This window comes from Lissotriton helveticus, chromosome 12, assembly GCF_964261635.1.
Source record: "Lissotriton helveticus chromosome 12, aLisHel1.1, whole genome shotgun sequence".
Taxonomy (NCBI): Eukaryota; Metazoa; Chordata; class Amphibia; order Caudata; family Salamandridae; genus Lissotriton; species Lissotriton helveticus.
The window spans coordinates 836,994,891-837,005,445 of NC_136073.1; the positions used below are offsets into that span (position 1 = coordinate 836,994,891).

Sequence of the window (10,555 nt, forward strand, 5' to 3'; positions counted from 1 at the left end):
TATACATGACCCTGAATTGGAGGACAGTGTTGCCCTCAACCGGGCAAGACAAACGGAAGTAAAAGCAGATGCGGGTACTCGGAAGAGGACCAGAACATTATTCACTCATGAAAGAGATCGAGCATCTGAACTAACAGTAGCTACACCACCGGAAGGAAACATGATGACTGCGGAGTGTGAGAGTAAACAGTTCAAACGCAACGGGGTCAGGAATACCCTGATCCAGACAACAGAAAGACTGACCAAAGCCAAGCCCACCACTGATTCGACACTACTGAGGTTTGAAGAACCGACTGTCCGCCGACCAGTGTGGTGGATTGAAGAATTGCGAACACTGAAGACATTAAGCTCATTTTGTTAAGAAAGGGGGAGATGTAATATAGTTGACAGTCTAGTAGCTGGGGTGGGCGGAGCTAGGTGGGCTGAGGGGAAGAGGAGGGGTCAATACAGGATGAGGGCAGTTAGAGTAGGGACAGGGTACAGGCTAGATGTAATAGAATAAAGCTCCAGTGATCCTAAGCAATGGTGTCTGTGGTTATTGGTAGCAGGATGCTACAGTCAGCAGTGCCGTTGTAGCTGCTGGAGAAGACAGACCTGTTTCCTGCATCTAATAAAGAAGTCTACTTCACATATTTCATATTGTGGTATGTATACGACAGTTCCCTCTAAGACAAGGACTCCCCTCTGGTGATTCACAACGCAAAACTCTCTGCCAACCATGCTCTCTGTTGTACTTAGTAAATTAGGTTTTTAATAGACATCTGTTTTAACACTCACATTCACACAGTACACGTTAATAGATGAACACTGGCTCTATTAACCACTAAGAGCTAGCATGTATTATGATGTCAGATATGTGGAGTGTTCATTTGATATTTATATGATGTCATAGAATGTTGTGCCATATAATCCTGCTGTACTTTCATGAAGAGCAGAACGTCTTGCTATCAACTGCGCGTGGGCCACATTTATTCTTATATGTTAATAAAGCTTATTAACATCTTATTGTGACTTCCGTCATAACATCCTCCAACACATGCTAGCGCACAAGTCTCTTGAAAATGCATTGCAACTCCCCAGACAGGGGCATGAAGCGATCTCTTAACGTTACAAGTTAATACTAAATGCTGCTAGTATTAACTTTTGAGCCCTTCTGAGGCAGGAACAATTTTTGTGTTTAATATAAAAAAAAAGTGACAAGTGCGGTAAATCCATAACCATGAGGATACGCATAAACATTGGCCCTGCACATGGGCAAATGTTATATTTTGATATCACTCACTATATGCATAGCTCGTTTTCATTTAAACATTGTGCTCCTGAACGTTTTTCTTTTGATCCGGTGGTAACTTGACAGCAATGTTTCTGTAGTATGTATATACTTACTTATATATGTATAACACGTATTGCTTTCAGGAATTTAATAGTTAGGACATTCTTATATTGCTTGATGCATTCTAGAACTGGATACCATTTTGTGATCATTGAGCTTCCTACAGTTTCTCTGGTAGCGTGTCTTGTCGTCCGCCCTATCACCACAATAAAAGATTCAAAACACAACTGATGTGCGTGACGTCGTGACCGCGCTCGAACTTTCCATGGATTGACGCACGACGTCGCTGGGGTGACGCACAACGTGTACAATACTACGCATCATAACGGACGCATTCTCCACAGACCATCTTGCGCACGTAGGGCGTGCCCCGCCATGGAAAAACACTGTCTGACTCAGGTTTGTCGAATTCTTTTCGAGTGACCTCCAGCAACGTCGTGTGACAAGAAAAGGACAGTGTGTTCCTCTTTTCTTGTGCGACGTGCTGGCTGTCTGCCAAACACATGGTGCTTTGGTTTGGCGGGAGTGTTTGAGCTTTAACCACCTTGATCTCTTGGTCGCTTAGCTATCAATGGTGCAACAGGTGCAGTGGTACCGGGGCCCAAAGCAATCTAATTATATCCTTCTATTGAGTGTGTGTGTGGGGGGGGGGGGGTCTCATTATTGGGGTCTTATTTTACTAGCGTGCATTTGGTGGCCTTAGAATTAAAGTTTCTCTCTTTCAAAGAGACGAATGCGAGAAATATATCCATGTTTAAACTCCGAAAGAGCTAGAAGGCGCTGCTTGTACAAATTTTATTTTAAATCCTCTAATATTCTATTTCATGATTAGTTCTGCCACTGTTTGCTTTAATAATTATTTGCGTCTAATTTAGGGATAGTCTGAACAGCTCTAGAGTACTATTAAAGTGATTGCTTCATGCATGTATTGTGCTGAAGTTTTATTTTAATTTTTTTTTGCAGATAACTGCATTTTTTTAACTTGCTATTCTAGAAAAATACACATTAACCTGTCAAAGTGCTGCCTAAGTGGCAACCCTCATGGAAATATGCTATGCCCGTATTGCTGTGGTAGTGCCTTCCGAAGGTCAGCAAACGAAAATGTTTGACGTTCTTCTCTTTTAGAATATTTTCTTTTTACCCTCCACTTAATTGGTATTAGTTGAGAACTCTTTTGCTTTTGTTTAATGTCTTGCCTTTTTCATCACCCACAGCTTCTCCTGAGATTGAACTGAAAAGGTAAGATCGAGTCAGTTTTTGGTGGAGGCGGCAGGGAATTTCTAGATGTGTTGTGCAGCCCTCTACCAAACAATAAATAACACGGTTTATTTTGTTCCTGAATTTGTCCCCATGACATGACCTGCCTATAAGACAAAACAGTGTTTTTCTTCGTAGCGCAGATCATTCAGGCTCCCCTCCTTAACCAAATAAATATTTATTTCTACATTCTTTGTACTTCCAGAAATTGAGAGTACTGTTCTGTCCATATGTGAAAAATTTGGCCTGTCCAGACTTGACAGGGTTAGTTTAAATTGTTCCAAGGGAGTGCATAAGCTATTTAATACCATACAACGGAATAAAAATGTAATTACTTGCAGGTTAGTATCTTGGCCACATTTTAGTGCTGTGCCAAAATAAATTGTTGCTGATGTTCAATAATGGAATAATGTTCTGTTGTGTTTATTGGATTGCATTTTAATCACACGCACGCTGGACATTTTTATACACAGGAGAACAAGGCCGAGGAGAACAACGCCGCATAAGCCTTGCATGCAGAACAAATGTCCTCTACCCAAACAGCTCCGGCACAAAAATGCGAGATTCAGACAGGAATCTACTTTTACGTCAGTGTAATGCATCTATGTGTAAATCTATAAGTAAATAAGGTGACATGCCTGCCCTCTCTCAGCGGCTTTGCTTTAGTTACCTGTTACTTTGGAATTCAACTCGTGTACACACAATAGGTTACACCCATATGCCCTGTCTGCTATCAGATAGAGAAGAAAGTGGAGTGATTCACCCAGCAACAAAAATTGTATCTCATGTATTGTGTCTGGGCCAGGCCTGTCAGAAAATAGGTGGTCCAAACAGTTATCCTGGGAGGAAGGGGGTTCTAAAATTCTGCTGCCTTATCTCAAGTTGTGTTTCCCCTTAAATTACTGAGTCATGAATGATGCACATTTTCACACTTCTGTAGCTTAATGTTGGTACTACCTACTCATTCTGGATTTGTTAATTAAATTTGAAAACCCTGTTAAATCGCTGCCCGCCTTGGTCAGCGACCTTACTCGTGCCCCTGCCTTGCACACTGTTGTCATCAATTGTGTCATTTCAGATTGCATCACTGATGTTATTTGTGATGACATACAACGGGTCACGACAGATGTAGTATGTGAGCTAATAAGCAGTGCATGATGAGGATGTGTGTTATAGTTTATGCATTTAACCCTAACTGGTGAATTTCTGTGGTGTTTATAGTTGAAAACTTTTTAACAGACATTTTCACCTAACTAACGTTACTTTAACCTTTTTTCAGTGAATTTTGACATTTTTGTAACGTTAAGTAATAGATTATTACCATACCTTACAATACCGACCCTGTGCCGTACACACCTTTGACGTGCACGGCGCGGTGTTGGGTGCAGTGCCTTTTTTGTGTTTGCGATTCCATGGATCCTCTATACCCATAAGAAGTCACACGGGGTCCTCGCTGGCCATTTTGGTGGATCCATGGTTTTTCGGAATCTTGAACCCCTACCCTGCCTACTGATATGTTTTTTTTCTCTAGGACACAGAGATAGATACCCCGAGTTCTAAAATGGTGCCCAGAACCTGAAGATCAGATGGTGTAGTTTGAACTTGTTGAATCGCGAATCCTTTCAGGTCCTCTGCAAAAGTACAGTGCCGTGAAATATACATACATTTTGAATCTTAATTTCTCAAAAACTACTGTACAGATATACACCAAATCACAAGCACACTTTCTGGGTATAGATCTAGCATTACTGTCACCAGAACCCAAAGATGGCAATGTAGGACCATATTACACTGTCATCTGTTACATATGTTTATATTACATGTTCAAATGGGGGTATTTAGCTTGAAAGAGCTATTTCCTTCAAAGTGCAGTTACCAATGGACACTTGTAATTAGAATGTTTAGGTGCTGGTTACCCTCCAAGAAAATAACAATGGGCAATGGTGAGGGATTTATACAATTCTGCAGATGCACCATTTACTACAGAATTATGGATTTACATTTGCCACATAATTTTCCTCATAATTTGTAGATTAAAAAAAAATGTTTCTAGCTAGAATGAATGAAAATAATACTTCCAGAAAATACACTGCATCATGCAGTTTCTTTGCCTCATAAGTTAGATAACTGTGTTGCCTAATGTATAGGAATATGCTGCATAACCCCCTAATAAAACAAGCATTTGCAATGCAATCGGTCTCGCATTTGAGAGTTTCAGCTGTTGGCATTGTAAATGGTAAGGCCTTTTATTAATGTGTTTTGTAAACCTGCAAGCGGTGCGTGAACAGGTGCTTTGTACTTATAGTTGTTGCTTACGAGTACCAAGACTGGCAGTCCCTGCACGTCTTTTACTTCTCATAAGCAACGACTACAAGCACAAAGTGCGTGTTTAGGTACCGCTTGCAGGTTTTCAAAACACATAAAGTTGAAAAAGCGAACCCAAATAAAACCCCGATGTTTCAACCACAAAGCAGGCTAGAGAGGAGCCGGCTGAGGAGGCACAGTGGGGAGCAACACAGTAGTAGTTGGCGCCCTGGTTGGCAGGGGGTGGTGATAAGGGATGGGAAAGCATCGTCAGGTTAAGGAGAGCCCATCCAGGAAGATGGGGGGCAACCAAAACAGTGTTAAAAGAGGAGCCCCATGTGCTCCGAGGCTGCCTAGGTATGGAAAGTAGGGCTGCACAGACACCGTAGGGTGAAAAAAAGGACCTCAGGCGAGAGGGAGGAACCACAGCAGAAATCTGTGGTCTTGTGAATTATTGTAGGGGAGCAACAAATAGTTGAGTGCGTCTCTGTGAATTATTGGTTACTTAATCCAAACATGTCACACAATAAAAAATATGGCTAAACTAAGCCAGCCAAATTGGTGTTGCAAATGCTTGTTAGCAGTGATACGAGATCTATAAATAAAAAAAATATCTTGTTGTGAATAAACTGAATTGAAAATGTTCCAACTCTGAGAATATTAGAATTTGAATTAAATATTGATAAGTTTGGAAGACATGTTGGTCTTCAAAGTGCCTCAAAAAATCTGCTTAAAGCACCCATTAACCGGTTATCTATCACTCTGACACTTGTCTCCAAACATCTCTCTGAAACCCTCTGTATGCAGATCTTACACATCATGTTACTGCTCTTTAACACTGTCTTTTTACTCTCCCCTTTTGCATGCATCACATTGCTTGCAACACCCAAGTCACTGCTCGCTCTCTCTCTCTCTTTCTCCCTCCAGCCCTCTAAATATGCAATTCCTTTCCCTGAATGATGTGCTGTTAGTAGTTCGACAACTTGTATGCTGTAATTGCAACTGCACACGTGACAACTAATCTATCCACATTGGGGTTATGCAAACTCAGTAGCCAGCACTTGATGTGTTGCCCCAGGCAGTGGTTACAAGCCTGACGATAGGTCAGCCTTGGAACCACTGCCTGGGGCAACACATCAAGTGCTGGCTACTGAGTTTGCATAAGCCCACAGAGATACAGCATCAAGTTGCACATAGAGGAGCTATTATCATGTCCGACATTAGCACTTCGGTGACGTTATGCAGAAACAGCACTAAAATTCATTCATTATTCGAACCCCTGATGCTTGGTAGGGCAATGGTTCATGTGACAGAGGGATGAAGATGGGTGTAAAGTGAGTTGGGAGTCAGATCTACATTCTCTGAATAGCCTACTCTGTTCTTTTACTTATATGTTCGGTCTGGCTTGCCCCCTCTTACATGTCAAATCTTTCAGCTTCGTCTGCCACACACTATGATAACTCAAGACATCATTGTGCAGTCAGTCATCCACATTCATTCACCCATTCATTCTTCATCCACTAGTCTAAGAAGAACTCGTTCACACTCTCTCACTTATCCATTCACCCATGCACTCACCCACCCTTTCATGCATCCATGCACTCGCACATATGTATACCTCATCTACTTTGGCAGTCACTGAACTGTCCATTACATCATCCATCCATGAACTCTCACCTCTATTCATCTAGGGCACCGTTAATACATTCACACAAACATTTGCATGCCCCCCCATAAAGATGTTCACATATAAACCTTGCAAATCAATAAAAAAAAATAACTTTGATTTAAACGGCAGGCTAATATGGTGTTTGCTAATACTACTGTTATTTTAATTGTTAATTTGAATAGCACCACCATCAATCACCCTTTGCCCTTGTATTGAAGTGCACCTGTGCTTCTTGTTTAGTCAAAGAACTATTGTCGCATGTAGCATGTCCTATTTTAGAAAGTGGGGACCAAGCAGAATACGCACCACTTGGACACGGCCATAATTTTTGCCAAACTTTTTACAGGATTTGATAGCACGGAATGGAGAGCAGGGGTAGTGAGGAGACAAGGCCTAAAACCGACCAACCCTTCTCTCGGATTGGCATTCTGAGCATGAAGAAAGCTTTTCAGGAAATTAGCTCAAAGTACTACTGTATCCGATCAGTGAATGGCTTCTTTTTAATCAATCAGGGGGCCGACTAAGCAGCCCCACAATGCACAAGATGGAATACAGATTTTTCAGGGAGAGAGCATTTTACACGCTTACCTGTTTTTATATGAGCACTCCAGTTGGTTCAGGTCGAGTACACGCTAAATATGAAACAGGAGAAGAAATGGGCAAACACTGTGCATGCATCAGGACGGTAACCCGAGGATAGCCATTTAAAGGCAGCGCCCCCAGGCAGTCCACACTGTCTTGCCAGGTTCGGAATTGGTTGATCACGTGGTACACTCGGCTTGATAACAATCATTCTCGAACTACAGAGTTTGTTGCAGTGTTAAGTCTTACTAACTAAACAAGCATTCCCAACCCGCTCCCGGCCGCATATCAACACAGCTCAGCTGATTGAGGTTATCTGGGGCTTCTCTCGCGGTTCACGCCTCCCCCTGGTGCAACTCCGACAGGAGCTCTCTTCCTCCTGCGGCGCGGCTTCGGCAGGGATGGGACTTCCTTCCTCCACTCTGCGTCTCAATGACTGGGTTACAGGAGTCCCGGTTGCTAGGCAACACTCTGGCTTTGTTCCCACTGCGGCTCCTCTCCGATCACGGACCCGACCTCGGGAAGGCAGCTCGAGTAGCGGCAGTGATTAACAAGCGGGAGGCGGCTCTGGCGCAGCACGTCTTCCGGAGACGTGCGCGTTCACAGAACTGAGTCGGCTCGTGCACAGGCCAGTAGCGGCTCGTGCACAGCTCTACCTCCCTTGCCAGTTAACACAGTGACTATAGAACTCGCTGGCGGGAGCGCTTTGCGCTCCAACGCCAGCTCGACCTAAAAAAAACCTGTAGAGTGCTTTGGGGACCGGGTGTTGTCATTATGAAGATGAAACCCATACTTCACAGGAAACTAAACTATTCACAAGTACGGCCAGGCTATGCATAATGGATGTCGAAAGGAATATAAGGTCCCACAAGGTGTTCTAAGTCCAACCCAATTTATAGAGAGTATTTATACACCAGTCCAATAAGAGGATGTCTAGTTGAGAGGGTCTTTCCACCTCTCAACCGAAAGTGGGGGAACTGAGAGCTGTGCTGATTGGACATTGGTCAATTCTTGGCATATGAACCATTTCCATTCAGCTCTAAATAAACCACTTATTCTTTCTAGAATTCACGGAGTAGACCTGTCACCCCGAGCCATACAGCTGCAGATTGTCTACTAGAACAGAAACTCTATTGAGAACAGGCAATCCTGTTTCCTCTTATTGCTGAACAAGGAAAACGGAACTCCATTTAGAGAGGCCCCCATTCCCCCCACATGGGGTGGGGCGTGCAGGGTTCGACTAGGAGGCTGATCCAGGCCAGATTTTCAGGATATGCTCAATACAGAATTTCACATGTATTGAATCCAAATTGAACTATTTTAGATTTCTGTAGCTATCAGAAAATTATGGCATGTACCCAGCCCTCTAGGAGCTGCGTTGGATACCTATTCCCTACAGCCTCTTAGGCTCCCTATGGCAGACTCACCCCCACAAAATAGTAAGCCTGTTGTGCAGATTTTCTTTTGGCTTAAGTGGAAGTAGTGGGGTACATTTGCACAGAATTAGGATCTGACATCTGCAAGTACAAATGCAAATATTTGCGCGACTAAGTGTAACGTGATTCGTGCAAAAAAGTGTGTGAAATCGTTTTTAAGTGTACAGTATTATCTGAAACTACTTAAATGAAACTGCTGCCAAAAGTCTAAGATCTGACCCTCCACTTAAGATCCACAGTACTTTTGAGATCCAGTTGCAAACACAACAGATGATGGGGCGAGGGCAAAGTCTCTTCTATATTATAGGAGAAACATCAGCAAGACAATGTACAGGAAGTAAATCTAGTGTGCACTGTTTCGTTATTTGCATTGATAGGTGTGTGTATGTTTTTCTTATTTGTTTTGTGCTTCTCGTGAACATTGATTTCTTAAAAGAAGCACACTGAACACAACATCTGCCAACAGCACTGTGGAATAAGCTCTAAGGTATGCAAACATTTTTAGGTCCATTGTATGCATGTGCAGAGGTTGTCTGCAGGTCATGCTATCTGTACCAGCCTTGATCTCTAAATCTGTTAGATGGTAGTCTGTTGAGGGGATGGACATAATGTCTGTTAGAAGGTAAAAGAATATCGTCCATCGAACTTTACATCAAGCAAGTGAACCAGTCAAAGGTCTTCTGTGGCTGGGGTTCACAACTCCTGGTTAGTTATCATATCGAATTAGTTCAAGACAACCATAAACACGCAGTACACAACCAAAAACACAAAATAATCAAAATGGATTACATCAAATTAAAAAAGCATATATGTGGGCTATGTTGCATAGACCGAGTATTCTTCATTAAGCCTTGAGTGAAACCCTACACATTATAGTAACTAGCTTTCACAAGTTCCATTTAACATTTTTACTTCTGGTGAGCTATTCACAATAAGTGAGAATTAATGATTTGTAGTTTTATCCCGACTTAAGGATTCGTGGCTAGAGCTGGATTCTGCGAACTGGGAATATTTCTCGGTGTAGGGGTGGGTGATAAATTCCGCTCCACTTTTGGAGTTTGCGGAGTTATGCCCACTCCACGTTATGGTTGTAACGTGGAGTTCCTGCCAAACTCAGCCAACCGCCACAGTATTGCAGAGTTTTTTCTCACTTGTGACTCACCAACGGTATGTTGGCAAGTGAGAATTGGCATCCCCTAGCGCGATTTACGGGCATTAGGATGGCACCTGGTGAGATTTTTTCCATCTTGGGCGGTCGCAACAGTTTGCAGTGAGAAAGCTGCAGCACAAGTTGAAAAGTTATTCAAGCAGCAACAAATAAGCAATGCCCTCTGGCGCTTCAGATGTGGAATTCAGGGTTTCCATGGTTTTGCCAATATCAAATGAGAGCTGTTAAGACAGCGGAGGATGTAAATACAAAAGTTAGTGCTACATATGATGTAACCAATGATAATCCTCTTTTTTCCCTGTTTGAAGCTCTTAATCTTTTCCTTTCTCGCTAGTTCTACAGGACTTGCAGTAGCCAAATTTACACAGGTGCACAGGTTGTAAGTGTAATTCGGTCCGATCATCTTACCTCGTAGGCCTCACCACCCCTCTTGGATATCTATACTGCGGCTTCTTGTGACTCCGACCCCCGGTCCCGTACCTTTGTGCCAGGTGGTCGGGTGCAGAAATCACACTCGAATCATCAAGAGGATATGTACTCTCCTGTGATCTGGCAGCCATCTTGAACACGGCACCGTTAAAATGTTGCATCGAAGTCAGAAGCCATGCTTTGCTTCAAATCCTGTAGTGGGAGCTCTCTCTGCACATCTCTCACTACCTCATAATGGTATGTTCTCAAAATTCACATTGTTAACCCTTTGGTAGGTTTTGCACTGTGCTTGAAAAATCAATTGGTTTAACATTTTTTTTTAGAAAAGACTTACACCTAGCCGTCTCGATTTCCTGGCTTCTCATTGCTTCCTATTA

At 42.7% G+C, this 10,555-nt stretch overlaps 1 long non-coding RNA gene across 1 annotated transcript; it reads left to right on the forward strand.

Annotated features, from left to right (window-relative positions):
* The first annotated feature begins 1,628 nt into the window (after positions 1–1,628).
* On the forward strand, positions 1,629–3,229 carry LOC144798787 (uncharacterized). The gene is made up of 3 exons (XR_013603642.1): positions 1,629–1,732; positions 2,548–2,572; positions 3,064–3,229. It is a non-coding gene; the product is annotated as an uncharacterized LOC144798787 (long non-coding RNA).
* Positions 3,230–10,555: the final 7,326 nt, after the last annotated feature.